This window comes from Triturus cristatus, chromosome 12, assembly GCF_964204655.1.
Source record: "Triturus cristatus chromosome 12, aTriCri1.1, whole genome shotgun sequence".
NCBI classification, from domain to species: Eukaryota; Metazoa; Chordata; class Amphibia; order Caudata; family Salamandridae; genus Triturus; species Triturus cristatus.
Genome location: NC_140595.1, coordinates 101,718,987 through 101,740,786, shown reverse-complemented (window position 1 = coordinate 101,740,786; position 21,800 = coordinate 101,718,987). Strand labels below are relative to the sequence as shown.

Below are 21,800 nucleotides of genomic sequence, written 5' to 3'. Positions count from 1 at the left end.
GTCTCTGGGTTACATGACTGGGTGTAGTTAACAGTTGGGCTTTGCCTGATAAAATTAGTATTAATTTTGTGATTGTCCGTTTATTTTCTCCTTATTGTCCTAACTTGTGCTTGTTTTCAGATCCAGTTTGCGCTCCTTTGCGCTCCAGCTTTTCTCTGTGCCCTTCGCTCCTTGCCTCCCCTGCTCCCCACTTCCCGCCGCTGCCCCCCTGCGGCCCCACCCACTTTTGCCTTCTGTTTCCCGCCCCGCCGCTGCCCCCCTGCGGCCCCGCCCCTTTTGCCTTCTGTTCCCACCCATTGGCCGCCCCGCTCCCGCCTCCCAGCTGCTCCTCGCTCCCACTTGTCCTTTTATGGAGGACGCCGCGGGGCAGTGGGTGTGACTCTGACCTCCTCGCAGATCGGGTCACTCCCCACGCCGCACGGCTCCTCCTGAGCGCGCGTGTCTTTCCTCCCGCTGCCGCCGCCGTAGTGAGTTCGCCTCTGGTGTGCCCCCTGTGCTGCCAGCCTGCACTGTGATTGCCTGATAAAATTAGTATTAATTTTGTGATTGTCCGTTTATTTTCTCCTTATTGTCCTAACTTGTGCTTGTTTTCAGATCCAGTTTGCGCTCCTTTGCGCTCCAGCTTTTCTCTGTGCCCTTCGCTCCTTGCCTCCCCCGCTCCCCGCTCCCCGCCGCTGCCCCCTTGCGGCCCGCCCACTTTTGCCTTCTGTTTCCCGCCCCGCCGCTGCCCCCCTGCGGACCCGCCCCCTTTTGCCTTCTGTTCCCACCCATTGGCCGCCCCGCTCCCGCCTCCCAGCTTTTCCTCCCTCCCACTTGTCCTTTTATGGAGGACGCTGCGGGACAGTGGGTGTGACGCTGACCTGCTCGCAGATCGGGTCACTACCCACGCCGCATGGCTCCTCCTGAGCGCGCGTGTCTTTCCTCCCACTGCCACCACTGTAGTGAGTTCGCCTCTGGTGTGCCCCCTGTGCTGCCTGCCTGCACTGTGATTGCCTGATAAAATTAGCATTAATTTTGTGATTGTCTGTTTATTTTCTCCTTATTGTCCTAACTTGTGCTTGTTTTCAGATCCAGTTTGCGCTCCTTAGCGCCCCAGCTTTTCTCTGTGCCCTTCTCTCCTTGCTTCCCCTGCTCCCCACTTCCCGCCGCTGCCCCCCTGTGGCCCCACCCACTTTTGCCTTCTTTTTCCCGCCCCGCCGCTGCCCCCCTGCGGCCCCGCCCCCTTTTGCCTTCTGTTCCCACCCATTGGTCGCCCCGCTCCCACCTCCCAGCTGCTCCTCCCTCCCACTTGTCCTTTTTATGGAGGACGCCGCGGGGCAGTGGGTGTGACTCTGACCTGCTCGCAGATCGGGTCACTCCCCACGCCGCACGGCTCCTCCTGAGCGCGCGTGTCTTTCCTCCCGCTGCCGCCGCCGTAGTGAGTTCGCCTCTGGTGTGCCCCCTGTGCTGCCTGCCTGCACTGTGATTGCCTGATAAAATTAGTATTAATTTTGTGATTGTACGTTTATTTTCTCCTTATTGTCCTAACTTGTGCTTGTTTTCAGATCCAGTTTGCGCTCCTTAGCGCTCCAGCTTTTCTCTGTGCCCTTCGCTCCTTGCCTCCCCCGCTCCCCGCCGCTGCCCCCCTGCGGCCCGCCCACTTTTGCCTTCTGTTTCCCGCCCCGCCGCTGCCCCCCTGCGGACCCGCCCCCTTTTGCCTTCTGTTCCCACCCATTGGCCGCCCCGCTCCCACCTCCCAGCTTTTCCCCCCTCCCACTTGCCCTTTTATGGAGGACGCCGCGGGGCAGTGGGTGTGACGCTGACCTGCTCGCAGATCGGGTCACTCCCCACGTCGCACGGCTCCTCCTGAGAGCGCGTGTCTTTCCTCCCGCTGCCACCGCTGTTGTGAGTTCGCCTCTGGTGTGCCCCCTGTGCTGCCTGTCTGCACTGTGATTGCCTGATAAAATTAGCATTAATAATGTGATTGTCCGTTTATTTTCTCCTTATTGTCCTAACTTGTGCTTGTTTTCAGATCCAGTTTGCGCTCCTTAGCGCTCCAGCTTTTCTCTGTGCCCTTCGCTCCTTGCCTCCCCCGCTCCCCGCTTCCCGCCGCTGCCCCCCTGCGGCCCGCCCACTTTTGCCTTCTGTTTCCCACCCCGCCGCTGCCCCCCTGCGGCCCGCCCCCTTTTGCCTTCTGTTCCCACCCATTGGCCGCCCCGCTCCCGCCTCCCAGCTGCTCCTCCCTCCCACTTAGCCTTTTATGGAGGACGCCGCGCGGAAGCGCAGCGGACGCACGCAGCGGGCGCGCAGCGGCGCACAAAAGTGCGCCAAAGGCAAGCCCGTCTGCACCCGTCCGCGCCTGGACCGCGTCCAGCGCCAGAACCCCTGGACCCCGCACCTCCCGCAACGTCAGACTCCGATACGACGCCAACACCCTCCACGCTCTCAACACAGGCCGGGACTACCTCTGCTTCCAGGCTTCCCCGAAACGCACCCACGGACCCTTCTCCTGCCACACATGCAGCTTCTCCTGTGACAGAACCACCAAGCCTCTAAGGACCGGACCCAACCATCTCCACTGCATACTCCTCAACACTCGCTCCGCACGCAAACACGCCGTCGAGCTCTGGGACCTCCTCGACACTACGGCTCCAGACGTAGCCTTCCTGACCGAGACCTGGTGGAACGACTCCTCGGCACCGGACATCGCCATAGCCATCCCAGACAGATACAAGATATCCTGCAAAGACCGAACCCACGGAATCGGAAGAGGAATAGCCATCGTCCACAAAAGTTACCATGACTAATGCCATTGCAAAACTCAGCCTGTTCTCAGTGACCTAGAGAGAGATAAGAGTTGCAGTTTGCTTTGGCATGGCTATTATTTTACAGGTCTCAGAACAGTCTCAAGAATGCGTAGTATTCTGGTTAGCTCCACCATACCCGCGGTTGTGTTGGAATACCTGCGCCCGGAAGCTCACCCATGTGAATTACAAATGGGGTACAGTTGAGGCGTTCTTCCTCAGGCCCATTCTTTTCCAGGCCCTGTGCTGCCACTACTAAACACATTTGTATAGCACAAATTCATGCTTAGCCTGCTTTTGTGATATAGTCATGATGAGACCGGTAACGAAAGTTGTCACAAGACAGCGCCAGGAGTTTTGGAGATGCATCAGAATGCATCCTGGGGCATTGTTCTATGTAGAAAGCCATGCGCTTGATGTCAGAAAACCAGAATGGAGTTTCCATATGACGTTTGTGCCCCATGCATCTGACAGGCCAGAACTCAACAGTGACAGGTCAGCTACGCATAGCTGCCTAGTTTCCCAGGTCCACGTATGAAGTTCTGTGCCCCTCCAGGTTTTCTTAAATCCTGTTTCATAACAGAATAAGCAAGACTACACATCCCAGAATTCAAAGAAAGAAAAATCTGGACTGTAGCAACACATCCCTCACTGCAGCTACATCACACCCCACCTAAAAGACCTGCACTGGCTTCCCGTCAACAAGAGGATCACCTTCAAGCTCCTCACCCATGCACACAAGGCACTCCACAACACCGGACCGACATACCTCAACAGACGACTCACCTTCTACACCCCGAACCGCCAGCTCCGCTCTGCCGACCTCGCCACCGTCCCCCGCATCCGAAGAGCGAACACCGGTGGCAGATCGTTCTCCCACCTCGCCGTCAAAACCTGGAACACCCTCCCCGTCCTTCTACGGCAGACCCAAGACCTACTCACCTTCAGGAGGCTACTCAAGACCTGGCTATTCGAGCAGTAGCAGCACCCCTCCCCTCAGCGCCTTGAGACCCTCACGGGTGAGTAGTGCGCTTTACAAATGTTATGATTGATTGATTGAATACATAAAGCATGGGTGTGAGAATCTTGCCCGGCCTGGCTACAGATGGCCTCACATCTTCAGCAAGAGTTGCCTCATATTAAACCAAGCAAGCACTCACATGACTTTTGCTGTTTATTAGTTTAGCTGTGTGTTTATAGGGCAGAACTAGCCCAGTTGCACAGTGGAGCGATTTAGAAAGCAAAGGAGCATGGGACACGTGTTCATGTTTGCAGAGTGCTGGCATGACTGTTTACACAGTTCAGGCAGTGTACAATAATACAATGCTCTCAATTCACAAATCTTTTGTTCATGAGTTGATGTGGTTTTCTCCTTGAAAGCCTTAGTGAATCATTAGAAAGTAATGAATAAGTTACACTGAATGATGGAAAAATCTCTGTGAATTGGTCCAAATGGCTTTTGGGAGGGACGTGACAGTTTAAGTAGGAGCGTGAGACCTGAGATGAGGGAGAAGTCAGAAACTGATGTTAAAGAGACATCAGGTGTATAGAATTAGTAGTGTTGAGCTTTTAGCATTCACCTGAAGTGTTACAGAGAGTGAGAGATCTGAGATGTAAGGGTAGCTCATTCGACAGCCTTGGTCTAAAGCCTGACAGAGTTATTTGTGAGTTATTGTTTTTTGGGCCTTACGCATCTCCAAAGTCTAAAGGGATGACCTGCCAGATGTGTGCATGCCTCCAGGTGAGTGGATTTTCTCCGTGAAGGAGTCCATGTTTCACTGAGGACTTAGCCATGGAGGGGTGGCTTGGCAGGGCGTAACAGACGTGCTGTTTTAGTGTTGTGGTCATGTGATGAAATCTCCTTTTTCATTTACTAGTGTCTGGTTGGTGGCATCATAGCTTCAAAATCATGGAGGTAGAAGATATGCCATGGCATACTCCTTGACCTGAGAGACAACATCAGAGAACCTTTGAACCCTATGACATGTGAATGTATATTTATTTTACATGGTTAGTGTTAGACCTGGCATCCTTGGCGAGGTTTTCCCTCTCACTTTTTGCCTTCAGACCTCTTGTTTTGCTAACTTCAATTTTGTTGGCCTTAAGACTCTGAACAGTTTACTACGGCTATCCAGTGCTAAAGTGCTTGTGCTCTCTCCTTAAAGCATGGTAAGATTGGCTTATACCCAATAAGGCATATTTAATATACTTGTAAGTCCCTACTAAAGTGGCACTACCTCTGCCCAGGGCCTGTAAATTAAATGCTCCTAGTGGGCCTGCAGCACTTATTGTGCCACCCACTTAAGCAATACTTTAAATATGTCTCAGATCAGCCATTACAGCCTATGTGTGCAGTTTTAACCTGCCATTTGGACCTGGTAATATAAACCTTTTGTCAGGCCCAAACAACATTTTTAATACATATACTCACCCCTAGGGAAGGCACCCGACAGCCCAGAAGCAGGGTGAAATGTATTTTTAAAAGTTGAACATGTTGTTTTAAGTTTTACATGTCCTAGTAGTGAAAAACTCTTAAATTCATGTGTTACTACTTCAAGGCCTACCTCTCCCAATAGGATAATATTAGGGTTACCTTATTACATTTAATAAGCTGTTACTTCCAAATGGGAATATGTGACTCATTCATGTTTGGTGTTTTTTGAATTGTAATGAAAAATCCTAGCCAATGGTGAAGTTAGATTTCACATTACTATTTTTAAAATGCCACTTTTGGAAAGTTGCCATTTTCCTGCCTGAGCCATTTGGTGCATGCAGGTTGTCGCTGGGTTAAATGACTGGGTGTAGTTAACAGTTGGGCTTTGTGTATTCCTCCTAGACAGCCACACACAAGAGGGAGCTTAAGTGTGTCTAGATGGGCCATCACTGGTAAAATGAAAGGGAGGAGCTGGGCACGGCCCCACTTATACTTGAATAGGTGGTGTCCTGCCGCAACACAAAGGGCTATAAACCCCCTGTTTTAGTATTGAGCCAGGGCAAGGCAGACAGGGCACCTGTGCCCTTCAAAGGCACACCTATAGAAGCTTCTCCCACTTCAAAGACAGAACTCTGCAGAAGCTCTCAGCACAGAAAAGGTTGGAGATCCCTGGTCTAATTTTATTTTTTTAATTCTTCGTAGACAATGCAGTGAGACCACAGCTATCAATGGTACAGCAGGTGCAGTGACACCAGGGTCCTGGGGTTGCGAGGCCCGCACTGCAACTCAATTATGGATTTCTTTTCTACTACACCAGAGGTAAGAACCCATTTTTCTTGATTTTTAATAAGGCCAGTGCCAATGGAAGTATACAAATTTGCAGCATTTTGCAGCATTTTCTGAATAATTGTGGATTTGCCACATTTGCCACACAACCTATCATCGGCTGCATAAGTCAATTTCAGCAACAAAAACAAATTTCTATCTCAAATGGATAAAAAGTTACTGAAAACGCAGTATGCCTGACTGACTGCAACCTTTATGGTGCGTATTTCTGTATTTGGGTGTCAAAGTGGTGCTAATGAGGTGAAACATTTACCCAGAAAGTGTTCATTTGTATACAAAAAAGGCAAAATAATGAGGTAATACTATCAAAAAAATGTCCCGCATTACGCTGCATATTTGAGTTTTCTTGCCACATAATTTAGTCGTACAAAAGGGGGTGGTGATGGACGGAGCATCAGAACCAATCAAACACTCACACCCAGTCAACAGATCTGGGTTTGATCCATCACCGTTCTTTAGCCCACTCTGCCACCCCAGTTCAGACATGCAAATCAGTCTGACCCTGTGCCTCATGGGAACAGTCCAGCCCGAACTGCCAAGCCATGCCTTCCCTGGACCGGAAACAAGTTTCCTAGGACCGGTTTCTGGCATTTCAGCCGTCTTCAGCCAGGCTTGCTTGAATCCAGTGGCAAAGTGAGCAAGGGACTCACGTCTGAGCATACCCTGCCAACTTATGGCGAACAAAGCGGTACAAAAGGGGGTGGTGATGGACGGAGCATCAGAACCAATCAAACACTCACACCCAGTCAACAGATCTGGGTTTGATCCATCACCGTTCTTTAGCCCACTCTGCCACCCCAGTTCAGACATGGCCATATGCAAATCAGTCTGACCCTGTGCCTCATGGGAACAGTCCAGCCCGAACTGCCAAGCCATGCCTTCCCTGGACCGGAAACAAGCTTCCTAGGACCGGTTTCTGGCATTTCAGCCGTCTTCAGCCAGGCTTGCTTGAATCCAGTGGCAAAGTGAGCAAAGGACTCACGTCTGAGCATACCCTGCCAACTTATGGCGAACAAAGAGGTACAAAAGGGGGTGGTGATGGACGGAGCATCAGAACCAATCAAACACTCACCCCCAGTCAACAGATCTGGGTTTGATCCATCACCGTTCTTTAGCCCACTCTGCCACCCCAGTTCAGACATGGCCATATGAAAATCAGTCTGACCCTGTGCCTCATGGGAACAGTCCAGCCCGAACTGCCAAGCCATGCCTTCCTTGGACCGGAAACAAGCTTCCTAGGACTGGTTTCTGGCATTTCAGCCGTCTTCAGCCAGGCTTGCTTGAATCCAGTGGCAAAGTGAGCAAGGGACTCACGTCTGAGCATACCCTGCCAACTTATGGCAAACAAAGCGGTACAAAAGAGGGTGGTGATGGACGGAGCATCAGAACCAATCAAACACTCACACCCAGTCAACAGATCTGGGTTTGATCCATCACCGTTCTTTAGCCCACTCTGCCACCCCAGTTCAGACATGGCCATATGAAAATCAGTCTGACCCTGTGCCTCATGGGAACAGTCCAGCCCGAACTGCCAAGCCATGCCTTCCCTGGACCGGAAACAAGCTTCCTAGGACCGGTTTCTGGCATTTCAGCCGTCTTCAGCCAGGCTTGCTTGAATCCAGTGGCAAAGTGAGCAAGGGACTCACGTCTGAGCATACCCTGCCAACTTATGGCAAACAAAGCGGTACAAAAGGGGGTGGTGATGGACGGAGCATCAGAACCAATCAAACACTCACACTCTGTCAACAGATCTGGGTTTGATCCATCACCGTTCTTTAGCCCACTCTGCCACCCCAGTTCAGACATGGCCATATGCAAATCAGTCTGGCCCTGTGCCTCATGGGAACAGTCCAGCCCGAACTGCCAAGCCATGCCTTCCCTGGACCGGAAACAAGCTTCCTAGGACCGGTTTCTGGCATTTCAGCCGTCTTCAGCCAGGCTTGCTTGAATCCAGTGCCAAAGTGAGCAAGGGACTTACGTCTGAGCATACCCTGCCAACTTATGGCGAAAAAAGCGGTACAAAAGGGAGTCCCGTGCTCTCCATGCCACTGGAATCAAGCTATCCTGGCTGAAGAGGGGTGAAACCCTGAAACCGGTCCTAGGATGCTTGTTTCCAGTCCAGGGAGGACCTGGCTTGGCAGTTCGGGCTGGACTGTTCCCATGAGGCACAGGGTCAAGACTGATTTGCATATGGCTGGGTTCAAACTGGAATGGCATGGTGACCAAAAAAACGATGGATTTAGGCCCAGATCTCTGTACTGGGGTGAATGTACGACATTGTTCTGCATTCTGTCCATCAATTGTTGTTTTTACATAATTTAGTCAACCCAGCTGCATCAATTGGTCCTCCCTTGCCGCATAATCCCAGAGGCCCTGATGAAGGCCCATGGCGCCAACACATACCCACTGCTGTGCAGCGTTTCTCCATCCATCTCGAAGTGATAAGATCTCACTTGCTTTCAGAACAGGCCCTGAGAGAGTAGAATGCTGTCTTTGTTTGCACAGTATCAAAGTGCAGCTGCAGGGGTAACACCTCGCTGTTCTTATCTTTGTTTGACTGGAAGCATGTTGGCGCGAGGGTGGAAAGCTGATATTCACCCCGTGCCAGCAGAGAGAGGCAGGTGAGGGCGGGGCTGCAGGCTATAAAGCGGGGTTTGACTTCGGCACCTGCATTCCTAAACAGACGAGTCCTGACAGAGAAAACCCCGTCCTTTCGCTCTCCTTGAAGCAGGCTTCCAGGCCCGGAGAAGCCAACACGTGCTCACGGTTGCCCAGTGCCTGACGCAGCCCTCGCGTCACTGAGGTAAGTGCTCAGCGCCTTGAAGCCCGCAATCCACTGCGGCCTTTTTTTGTAACAAAATGTCGGTGACACCCTTTCTGTGTTCACCTTTTCACTTAAAGCCTTAGTATTTTTTTTTTGTTTGTTTAAATAACACCTGCAGACAAAATAGGGCCCCGTGTTTGTGCATGCACTTTGGCGCCTCGTCAGGGATATGACGCACTGTATAAATATATACATGCAACTGCAGTCGATGCAATGCGTTGTCAGTGTTTAATATGTGTTATTTGCCAGGTAGTAAAAGTCAGATTTCAGAGATTAAAATAGGAAGAGGGGTGAGTTGCATACATTGTGTAAGACCCTAGGCTCTTTGGGGACTTTAAAATCTCTATTGTAGCAGATGGTCATAAAAAATTCAAGATCCTAGTAAGTGGGCTGGGATGCGGTAAATCTGTATACACAGGGGCAAATTTACAAGCCCCTTGCGCCACCTTTGCGTCCCTTTTCCCATGTTAAAAGTGACGCAAAAGTGGCGCAAGGGGCTTGTAAATCTGCCCCACAGTCTGTAAGGCCCCAAGCCAGTACAAGTGCATACACTGATATTTGATGTATACATCCCTATGCTTACAGTCACGCTTGCCACGGTGTTTTATTTAATGAATATGCTGAACGCTGACTCAGCAGTGCAGTCGAGTTCTGAGGGAATGTGCCTCGTCATTATTATAAACCAATTGGGATCGTGGAACAGGCTGTGTGAGGGAGAAGTTGCGAAGACCTCTGACTTGGAACCTGCAATAATATTTGGAAAGTACTCACATTTCTCAAGGTGAGAAATTTGCAAGTTTCAAATAAATGGGGCAGCATTATTGGCACTCTGTAGTAGCAGAACACAATTCAACCAATCAGGCACCATCCGCCATCTTCACAAATAGCAAATTCCCTTGAATTTGCCAAACTCTGGGTGCGGTGAAATAAGAACCCTCTTCAGTCCCAACTATTATGTCTTAGTCGGGGTGGGGTTTACTAAAAACAGATGACATCTGTGCTCATTAAATGGCACAATAAAATGGGATAAACAAGCAGAGAGAGAGAGGTGCAGCAATTCTGCATCCTTCGTGTTATTCCCCATTATTAACTCATTAACTAATACTTGTTTGGAAATGGTGGGGTCATACACTACGGAACCATTGCTTTGTAACTCATCTTCATCTCAGTTAAAAAAAAAAAAAAGAATCGATTTAGCCACAGTAAATCATAAAAGTACATGAAATAAAATTAATTGATAAAAACTCAGTTGTGAGCAGTGTTCAAACTTTGTCCATCCTGTCTTGTAAAGGCCTGTTTTTCATCTTCTTGGTAGACACTCGCTCTGACAAAAGCCGCTACTCTCATGTAATAAACTATTACAAGTGACCGGTGACACAACAGTAGCCACCAGCGTAGTGTCAGAGCACAGGTCTTTATCTTATGTGTGGGCAGGGCCAGTTTGAAAATACTTGCAGTGCTAGCCTGCCGCCCCCTGGTATCTGGCCATTTTACTGTAAACATCTGTATATGTTCAGTACCTCTAAGATTGGACCCCTTTGCTAAAGCTGGTAGTGTTCTACCTGTTATGAGCTGCAAATCTTCAAATACCAATATCATCCCTTCAATCAATCAATCAGGGGTTTATATAGCGCGCTACTCACTCGTGAGGGTCTCAAGGCGCTGGGGGGGGGGGGGGGGGAGGAGTGGCTCCGGATCAGTCGAAGAGCCAGGTCTTGAGGTCCTTCCTGAACATGTGCAGGGTCGGGGAGCGTCTGATGTTCACAGGGAGCTCGTTCCAGGTCTTGGCTGCGATGTAGGAGAAAGCCTGGTCAATAAACTGAGTATCATTAAAATGAGTAACAGTAACGCTGATTATGACTTCACTACGAAATGTCAAACGCTGCCATTTTAAGCACCCTATAAAAGAGGGATTGGCATTACACCATGTGGAGGAACTGACGAGCTGGTGCAAGAGGCATTAACGCATGGATGTCTCTCCGATGAAACTGTCAAAGAGTAAAGTCTCTCTGCCAATGGCCTTCTTGTAAATAGAAAGCAATGGTAGCATGAGAGAAAGGACCTTAGTCTTTTGATCAAAGGCAGCTCTCAGCCAACTAGTGTAGAGATTAAAATGTATTCACACATACCAGCTAAGGTCTGTGATCTAATTGGGGTTAAAAGGCATGTGATGCTATTTACTACAGGATTACCAGCGAATTAGCATCTCTTGTAAACGGGGCGTGTAAAGAGAATTCGATTTGCATATTTAATGTTTTTCTCAAAGCAGTCAAGTAGTGTAGAGATTAAAATATATTCAGATATACCTGAGAGTAAAGTAGCATCCTCTTGTAGACCAAAGACCTTCTGAAGGCGCTCATCCACGGTTTGGCTGGACAATTTGCCACACAGGCATTTTCTCAGTGTTCTGCAGGCTCGGGCCGCTGTGAGAGAAGGATGGGCTGCCATGACCCATCCACCCTGCGATGACCCATCCACCCTGCGATGACCCATCCACCCTGCCATGACCCACCCACCCCACCATGACCCATCCACCCCGCCAGGACCCACCCACCCCGCCACACCCATCTACCCCACCATGACCCATCCACCTTGCCATGACCCATCCACCACGCCATGACTCATGTACCCCGCCATGACCCATCCACCTCGCCATGACCCATCCACCCGCCATGACTCATCCACCCCGCCATGACCCATCCACCCCGCCATGACCCACTCACCCCACCATGACCCATCCACCCCACCATGGCTCATCCACCCTACCATGACCCATCCACCCTGCCATGACTCATCCACCCCGCCATGACCCATCCACCTCGCCATGACCCATCCACCCCGCCATGACTCAGCCACCCCGCCATGGCCCATTTACCCCGCCATGACCCATCCACCCTGCCATGACTCACTCACCCCGCCATGACCCAGCCACCCTGCCATGACTCATCCACCCCGCCATGATCCAACCCTCCATGACTCATCCACCGCGCCATGACCCATCCACTCCACCATGACCCATCCACCCTGCCATGACCCATCCACCCGCCATGACTCATCCACCCCTCCATGACCCATCCACCCCGCCATGACCCATCCACCCCGCCATGACTCAGCTACCCCGCCATGACCCATCCACCCCGCCATGACCCATCCACCCCGCCACGACCCATAGACCCTGCCATGACTCATCCCCCGCCATGATCCACCCCTCCATGACTCATCCACCCGCCATGACCCATCTACCCCACCATGACCCATCCACCTCGCCATGACTCATCCACGCTGCCATGACCCATCCACCTCGCCATGACTCATCCACGCCGCCATGACTCATCCACCCCGCCATGACCCATCCACCCCACCATGACCCATCCACCCTGCCACGACCCATCCACCCCGCCATGACTCAGCTACCCCACCATGACCCATCCAACTCGCCATGACTCATCCACGCCGCCATGACCCATCCACCCCGCCATGACCCATCCACCCCGCCATGACCCATCCACCCTGCCATGACTCATCCACCCCGCCATGACCCACCCCTCCATGACCAATCCACCCCGCCATGACTCATCCACCCCGCCATGACCCATCCACCCCGCCATGACCCATCCACTCCGCCATGACCCATCCACCCCGCCATGACTCATCCACGCCGCCATGATCCATCCACCCTACCGTGACCCATCCACCCCGCCATGACCCATCCACCCCACCATGACCCGCTCCAGTCTTCGCCTTTTGCATTGTGGGGCTCGATAAACCATTCTGCACGGGCAGGTTTTGGGTTCCAGTCTGACTCTGCACACGCACACTATTTCTTTAAGAGCTTTGAACACCTTTGTGTCTCACAGTATCCCAATTACATATATTTGGGTTACCTTACCCGTACATAGGGCCTGATTTGGATCTTTGTGGATGGGTTACTTCGTCACAACAGTGACGGATATCCCCTCTGCCAAAATTTAAATCCCATAGTATATAAAGGGATTTATATTCGGGGGACGGGATATCCATCACTGTTGTGACGGAGGAACCCGTCCGCCAAGATCTGAATCAGGCTCTTAGTTTGAGTTTGGCTTCTTACACTTTCTTGCTGTTGGATCATTATATGAGGTGCATGCTAATATTTGTGACATCATAAATATCATGAAAGGTTTCTCTAAATTTCCTATTGGAAATTGCGGAAAGTCTCCAAGTCTGATACATTGGTGGTTAATATGCCGATTGTTGCACATTGCTAGCAAGCTTGGAGCAGGAAACCTGCCGCCAAACTCTCCCTCCCTCTAGGGATTCAAGCAATGAGCGCGTCTGAGTTGAACCAATTTACCAATTTCTCATGCAGCGCAGTGCAGCAGCTGCAAATGTTGGCCTGCGCTGCGTGAGAAGTACAGAGCAGGAGAGCACCAAATATACTGAAATATGGCACTTTCTACCTCTCTCCCTAGCAAGGCGCTGAAATTATCTGCCATGCACCATGGAGACACGTTTGCGCCATAGCGCAAGGGTATCTACATGAGTCAAGCATAGGTTTTGCACTAAAAGGATACCCTTCCATTTCAAAATACTATGCTAAGACAAATTCTAAACATTTCCCACTCTGTCAGTGTGTTGTACAATGCAGCACGCATACAAAGTCAGAAAATAAAGGAGAAAAGAGCATTTCTCCTTCATAGCGCCTGGTTACAGGATGCGCTACTTTCTGATGCTAAACCATGTCTACTTTATTTAGTAAATTGGGTTTAGCGTCAGAAACCTTAAATGGTTGCATGAGAATGCCCATGCACCACCCATGGCGCCCCCTTGGCGCTAAGTAATTCAAAGCAGTACTACGCACTGCATTGTGTTACTTTCACTTTATTCGCCGCGCTGGGAAGAAAATTGGACAAAAAGATTTCACGCAGATTTGCGTCACTTTTGTGACACAAACACGGCATAAAATCTTAGTAAATCAACCCCTTAAAGTTTTTAACACACCATCAGCCAGTCATGACACTGGAGTCAAGAAGTGGGAGTCATGCACTCGTTTCCCCAATATTTTCCAACCAGATGACTGTCAAAGACCCTGGACATGAACCAGACAGTTTGATCAATTTCCAATACTGGATTGATCCAAACATCGATTGAGCACATTGAAGACCTGTCAAGCTATTCGTCCATCCTGAATCCAGTTTCTGATGCGCCTACTCCATATGCACTCAACTCCATTTGAGTGAAAATAAGTTTTGCTCTTTCAAATGTGGCTGTCGGTGGAAGGTTGTGTCTGGTCATGTAGATCCCGCTCCGGTGCACACAGTTCTGCTTGTATTACATGCCGCAACCTTACAGTAACAAGCATCTGGTAAAAAAAAACAACGACAATCAATCAAGTTGAAAAGCTCACAGTAGGTGGAATGCTGCCAAGCAAGCAGAGACAGGATCACTGCATTACTTTATATAAAGTAGGTTTTCTTGAAGGATTTCCAAAACACCAGGTACAAAGGAGCTCTGTTCTCAAGCAGACCCTGAGGATTCTACAATTCAATTCCTATTACAGTGGTTGTAAAGAGGGCTAGTAAATGAAGCAGGGACTGTCACATCTCTACAGGCAACATCCTGGAAATGGCATTGCTTTTCATAGGGGTGAGGGTACCTGTAAAACATATTGCAGGTGGAAAATATGATATTTGAACATGTTTAAAACTGTTTAGGTTGTTAGATGAAAACCCCAAAGTCAAACATTGCTGGTTTTAGAGGACAAGACCCTCTGTGAAGTGTATCCACCAGCATGCACTAGTTTTCCACAGCTTAGCAGCTCACAGAAAACACAAATAATAATTTAAAATTGTTGTTATATTACAGTTGCTCGAATAGAGGTAAAATGTGTAGTTGTTGGTGCAAAAGACAGCTTTGCCAAAAAGATTCTTTGCATTCAGATTAATGTCAATTTCTGTAGTCTCAGCAAAGAGTGAAAAAAAACAGGGAGTGACATTGAGAAGCTGCAAAGAAAATGATGGTACTTTGATTGTAACATCGATGTGAGAGTCAGGTATACAACGGATGCACTCATCAACTGTGCCATTAATACCTTTGGGCAAAAGTTTCACCTTATTAGTGCCAGATTAGTCATCAATGAAGTCATCAGCAACTTAAAGTGATAAGTTGACTTTTGGAAAGGGTTTGCTTCTCCACACTCTAGCACTTTATTTTGTAACATTTGTTGTTTTTCAGCCAGGGGCGCATTTTTTGTTGAACGAAGGTAAGCAGCTGTTGGTGGATCATATGGCAAGTGCATTAAATCCATAAATATGGGGAAAACATAGCACTAGCAGAACAGCATTGGTCCAGAGGCGTTTTAAGCATAGGCAAAGTGGGCATTTGCCCAGGGCTCTCACCTTCAAAGAGGGCCTTGGGAAAGTAAACCTTTTTTTTTATTTAGCTCAGCTCTCTCTTTCTACATGTCAGTCTGTCTGCCAGCTTCTGTCTCCCTTGCTTTGCCCGGTGGCATCTTAAGGATTTTGAGGGCCCTGGAAAGACATATTTCAACTGTTTATGTGAGAACCCCGTTTCTGAATGCAGTTGCGGCTACGGACACTATGGAGTGGCGGGGCGGCAGGGCAGCAGAAGCGACAGACGGGGAGCAAGGGGGCTAAATTAAAAAAATGTTTAAAAAACATACCTGTTCCTGCGGCCGCCTCGCGCTTCTGTGCTCCACCGTTCTGCTGCTCCAGGCTGTCCCTGGGACAACAGACTTCCCATCCTATCTAGACGCTGCTCTCATACTTTGAGAGCAGCTTGAGGATGGGGCTGGTTTTATGCTCCGCTCAGGCACAGGGAGTCTGTGCCTTTCTTTAACCAGGCTGTAGAACACAGCTGGGTTAGAGAAACCTACGTGCGCATGTCTGTTTGGCCGGCCTAGGATGGCCTGCTAAACAGACATGCGCACTTAGAAGTGCACGACATTCCTCCTCCCCCTCTCATGGCCTGGCTCCACCCCTCCCTAAATGCGCTAGCTCAGAGCCAGCAGCTGAAAACTAAAACAATAGTAAAATATTGTTTTATTTTTAAGTTGCTGGCTCTGAATCAGTGGGGCGACACTCCTCCGCCATTGCGAACGAGCCGCAGCTGTCTGAAAGTTTGATTGGTATTATTCGGGCTTCATTGTGCAGAAAATGGGCAATAAATTATGAACAGGGAACCCAAAATATTTTTTGCCTGGGGCTCAAAAAATCCTTGGGATAACACTGTGTAGGTCCAGTAGCCATGCTTTTTGTTGAGAGGGTATAGACTTCATCTCATATGCATACAGGGATGTATGATGTTACAACGCGAGTGTTTACAACGCGTGCCGTTACATCGCATTCGTTACAACGAACGGATGTAACCACGCTATGCCATTACAACGCAAGTCTTTACCTTGACTTGCACTAGATGGCGTGCTAACATTAGAAAAGTGTAATTTACTATTCCAACTCCAGTCCACTTAACAGTAGGGAAGGTGTTGGGATAGTAAACTACACTATTTGTAATGTTAGCACGCCATCTAGCGCAAGTAGATGTAAAGACTTGCGTTGTAATGGCATAGCGTGGTTACATCGCGTTCGTTGTAACGAATGCGATGTAACGGCACGCGTTGTACTAACCGCGTTGTAAAGGTTGTTCCCCGCATACAGTAGTGTCTTACTTACAGTAGTCTCACTTACGCCAGTCTCTGCAGTGTTTCTACTTTTATGCATGTTGGTCTTGTGGTTGGCATCAACATGTATGAGTAATGTCATGTCTAGTATGATATTTTTTGGGGTTTCAGATGGTTGAAATCTCAAATGTAGGCATTGCATTGACTGAGTGCCACAGTGTGATTAGAATCTGTAGGATAGCTTGGTGTCGCGCGAAGCCTAGAGGTTGCAGCTTCAAAATCTTGCTAGGATCAAAGTTTGAGCAAATGCCACTTTCTATGATGCTTGTGCATCGTCATCAAAACATTATTCGATTTTTTGCAATATACATAAGTATACAACACATTAGTGAATCAAAAAACATTAAAATATAGAAGTAGTAAAGAGTCACACATAGCAAAAACAAAACACATTTTAAAATAGCTTAAATAAGAAAAATCAGTGACTTAAGTATACCTAGGATAAAATACTAAGGACTGGCCCTAAAGACTCCAATCAAAAACCAGGATACATAAAAACAAAGATTGGATGTTGATAAAAGCTGTAAATATAAAAATGCAGGTCTAATCTTTCTAAAATCTATGAGCAACAGGAGGGGCCTAATATACTTATGGTGGAGAGAAGCAAGTCTGGGGCAGATAAGCACTACATGCATGGTATCACAAATAGATACATTATCACATGTACACAGAGGCATATTAGATGGTTTATGCCAAACCCCACTTGGGAACAGAAGCTGATGGAAGGTGCTAAGTCTAAAATAAGTTAGAAGAGGCTTGTGAAGATGGGACATTTCCAAAAGTAGGTGAGGCTCAATTCCTTGTACAGATGTTACCATAACATAGGATCCCATGGACTGCTTGGTCAAGGCTAAAGCCTCGTGATCTACATCCGATGTAAGGGAAAAAGCCTGCTCCACCCATGCAGTCTTCTATGATGCTAGTTATTTTATCCACATGTGCACAGTAACCACAAAAGTTGCTTTCTTGTTGGTAACGAGGATCATATTGTAACAAGAAGGCTGCATCTGGGAAGATCATGTATAAGTTCTTAAAGAAGCTATTTTAACAGTGAAAGTCTTTTGTTGTTAATCACATTGAGACTTTTCCTCTGCACAGCAAATCACAGAGGCCAGATATAGTCAAGTCAGTTGTGTGCTTTGAAACAACTTGGAAGTGACATATAGTGGTTTACAAGAAGTAATGGGGTCATTCATACACTTGGTGGCAGCCCACAGGCTGGGCTGAGTTTATGCAATCTGCATCTCTGGCCGGGAACCATGTGCACATATGTGCCTAGTGGCTGATGCATATTCGGCACGGCTGAAGCATGAGCAAGGTGCATTGGATTTTGGCTCAGCTCAGCCTTTGTTTCTGTTTGGAGACAACCACCAAAGTGAGAATTTATTTCTGAAAAAACAACAATGGCCCTGAAGTGCAATGGGTTTTGTCCCTGAGTCTTTGAGCCCTTGTTAACTTGCTTTGCCTGCATTCAACATACTTCACATGGGGGAAACATCCATTACCACGCGGGCATTGCATCGCAAAGCCTTTACTTAGCGGGTAATACAATGGCGCTCTAACCTTAGGAATAGTATGATTTACTATTCCAACACCTTCCCTACTGTATGTAGACTGGAGTTGGAATAGTAAATCACAATATTCCTAAGTCCAGCGCCCTCCAGCGCAAGTCGTTGTAACAACTTGCGTTGTAAAAACTGCGATGTAACGTTCCACCATCATTTTGATCGCGTTGTAACGTCACATAATCTTCACATGGCAGACTGGTGCAGACAAACTGTCCACTGTGAGACCACTCTTAGGGTGGTTCTCCTGATGCTTGGAAAGTACCAGCCCTTTGGCAGATGGCCTGCTGGCCTTGACTGATGACCACTGAGTGGTTCCCAGCGGCTAAATTTGACAGAACTCCTAAATTGCTGCAGTTCTTCTCCTGCCAAATGATAAATAAATACATAGACAGTGTGATCATCACTCAACAAATTTCCTAGTAACTTTTACAACTGTTTTCCGTTAGATTGTTTTGCTGCAAAGTCTACCCATAATATTATCCAGTGCCGATGCCGCGTTAACCCAATCTAGGCAGCCGCATTATGGTATCACCACTGAAGCCCAGAAGAGGGCACCAGACTGCAGCATTTGACCACAAAAAATGCCTTGTTGCTAGAGGGGAAGTAACAGCCAGCTTTCGAATTGTATTTTTACTGAGGGGTTGAAAACCTTTGCACTGATAAGATGTTTTATGACTGGCCATAGGCTAAGCGTCATTCACATTAGTGAGGGAGGCTAGGTGTTTTCCAAATGTGAGATATCACTAGAGTAAATACTGAAGGGCACTGTGTGTGATATGATTTCCTATCAGTGAACACAGTACCCTGCTCTGTTGACATTCCACATATTGTTGCCACCCTTAATGTAGATTAAACCCAGAAAAGCAAGCCATAGCTCAAGCCGCCCTCAATTTTGACCAAAACCTCTAGCTAGCCGTGCATTATTCCTGCCCCACCAGTCTGAGTTTTCGAATCCATATCGCTGTTGAATCCTCAGAGAACTACCAATGGTTCGGCTGCAAACCCACAACACATAAGCTACAGAAAAGTCTGTATGTGCCACTTCTGCTTCAGACTGCACTAAAATCCGAGGTTAATTCTTGGAGACATGGCTTAACCATAATCCCTTCTTGAATAGAAGAATGAAACTTGTAGCATTTGTCCTGCAGCAAGAAACCCTCTTTTTCGCATGCTCCGGGTAGTATGTAAGGTGGACATTTAAACCTAAAACAAGTGTGGTAGCACTGTGTGGCAGCAGTTTGAAGAAACCACTGCTACTGGATTATGAGGACTTGGAGAGGATGAAAGAGGGCCGGTGAGTGGCAGGAGAGAACTGGTACATCTTCTGTCTCCTATAGAGTGCTTCCAGTTGCTCCCCTTGTCTCAACTGTTTTGTGCTCTAAGAAAGACGGTGAATGTGCAGTTTAGAGATGAGTCAAAGAAAGATGAGACAGCCTCTAAATACAGTCCATCGATCAAAGAATATAATATGCACCCGAGGCAATATGCCCAGTGCTCCAATACTTGCCTTAAGAAAATTAGGTCAGTATATCAACATATTTGGTACTTTACTTATTTTCATTTAAACAATGGGGTTGCAGGACCTTACGTCATTGCAATTTGCCGAAACCAGACAAAAAAGCAGATTTGTGCAGGAGATCTGCCTTTTGCTTGTGATCTGAATTCTGCTCTTCTAACACACGTTTGGTAGTATCAGCCCAGGATGGGTGAACGTCTTGTTCACGGGGATGCTCTAGAATCGTTGAGTTGCACGGCAATTCACTCTCATCTATGGGCTGACTGCTTGCAATAGTGGAAAGCCGCTCAATATTTCCAGATCAAAAATCCGAAGTAGATGTCAGTTCTCTGACTAGATGGGTTAAGAGATTCTAATTGACCTAGTTTCCACCTCAGTCTATCAAACACTGATTAGAGCATTGGAACGTTGAGCGTGCCATTGAAAACAATAGAGTGCTCCGGGCTTCTAATGGCCGGTAGAAGCCCGAGCATCAACATTCCAATGTTTGTTCACAGCAACAGCTGTGAACAAAGGCCTTACAGAGCCCGAGGGGTTTTCAACCCTCCACGGGCTCTGTGAGGCCTTTGTTTTACAAATTAGAACAATCTAACCTCTAAGGGCAAATGTTCTAATAGCCTTAGAGCCCTCCACAGCAGGCTGTACCAGTCATTAAAGGCCCGCTCCCTTGTCAAAGGCCCTTACCTTTGGCTCCACCCTTTAACGCTGGAGCAGGCCTTAAATGGCCAGTAGAGCCCGCTAGAGCCCACGGCTATACTATGAACTTGTGATTATGAGGAAAATTGAAAACATTGCTGATCCTGAAAGCTTAACTAGTAGATCCTACTAACATAGCTTTAGTATTCAGTGCCATGATTGCCAAGGGTATACACCCACTTCACAATAACTTTAACTAAACTTAACAACTTCACAATGTAACAATTTGACTTAACAATTTAACTTAAAAACATCATAATTCAAGATTCCTACCTATGGCTACAATCCAAGTTTCTTTCACATGGCTGAGACCTCCTTATGTTAGTTTGGAAGTTAAGTGTAATTATAGTCATATCTTGATACTGGGGTACATATTTTTTAAAACACTTGCTATAAAATACCTAAACACAGTACGGGGACTGGTCCCTGCCACGGCTTGATCAGTGCTTACCAATGCTCCAAGAACTGGCCTGCACCCAAAGTGCACTGAACCTCTCCCCTGAATGGAATGCTAGTCTAGCTGTGCCCAACTTTCCCTTGCCTGTGTATGTGATTGTCCACCTACATTTAATTGACCCATGTATTGTATCCTGCCTGATTATGTGATCTCATAAACCATACATTCCAGTTGGCATATGTAAGTTTTTAGCATCTCAGATAGCTCTTTTGAGTGATAGCTTTGAATTTCATGCTAACACCAAGGATCCAGATGATTTCTTGAAGAAGCTGTGTTGCTCAGAGGTGCGGCATCGCGAGCTGAATGGCTCAGTTATTTGTTTTATGGGCAAGATGATTCGGTCGATTGGTAGATTGGGGAACATTGTGGTTTAGTCGGGTGACAGAGCTGGCAACCTTGTCTAATGGTCCACTTTATCCTGCATTATCCATTGCACCAAAATGCAGAACAGCGCTAAACTGACATAGGACACCCTTTTAAGCGATGGCTGACTAATCCTTTAGACAATATAGTCCTGTTGTTACTACATTACACTACTATTCCATTTCAATCTTGGTGATTCCATAGCGCAAGCACATTCTATTGCACATTATAGCACATTATATTGCACATATAAAGTGAAACAATATGTTCATAATTTGCAATTATTTAAATTTTATTAACTTTGTACATTCACATTAAATACATTTGAGAAGGGTTGTACTCTTTTGTGTAATATCAAGCAATCTTGGTGTGGACACCGTAAAGTCCTGGCAGGGCCGGACGGGCCGTAGCGGGCATCGGGCATTTCCCCGGGAGGCTGGAGTGGTGGGGGGCTGTTCTGCAGCGGTGTAGGCCGATTTAGTTATTGGGGGCCTTTTTTGCAGCACTGCTGCAATATCGGCCCCCAATAACAAAAGCAGCAGTGCTTCACACTTGCCCCCACCCACCCCTCCCGGGGCTGGGTTGACAAAATTGCCAGGGCTGCTTTGTGTTCCCAGTCCGGCCCTGCATCCTGG

General features: G+C 48.0%; 1 protein-coding gene across 5 annotated transcripts in view; it reads left to right on the top strand.

The window, feature by feature from the left end:
* LOC146772741 (proto-oncogene Mas-like) overlaps positions 1–21,800 on the top strand; it is a 124,105-nt gene that overhangs the window by 28,774 nt on the left and 73,531 nt on the right. For 3 of the 5 annotated variants that reach the window (XR_014972297.1, XM_085639018.1, XM_085639019.1), the window contains one exon: positions 5,920–6,036. The gene's annotated coding sequence lies outside the window, so the exon portion shown is untranslated. Of the gene's footprint in view, positions 1–5,919; positions 6,037–8,728; positions 8,867–21,800 lie in introns of those variants that run through there. The other 2 variants (XR_014972296.1, XM_085639017.1) reach the window with 2 other exon arrangements.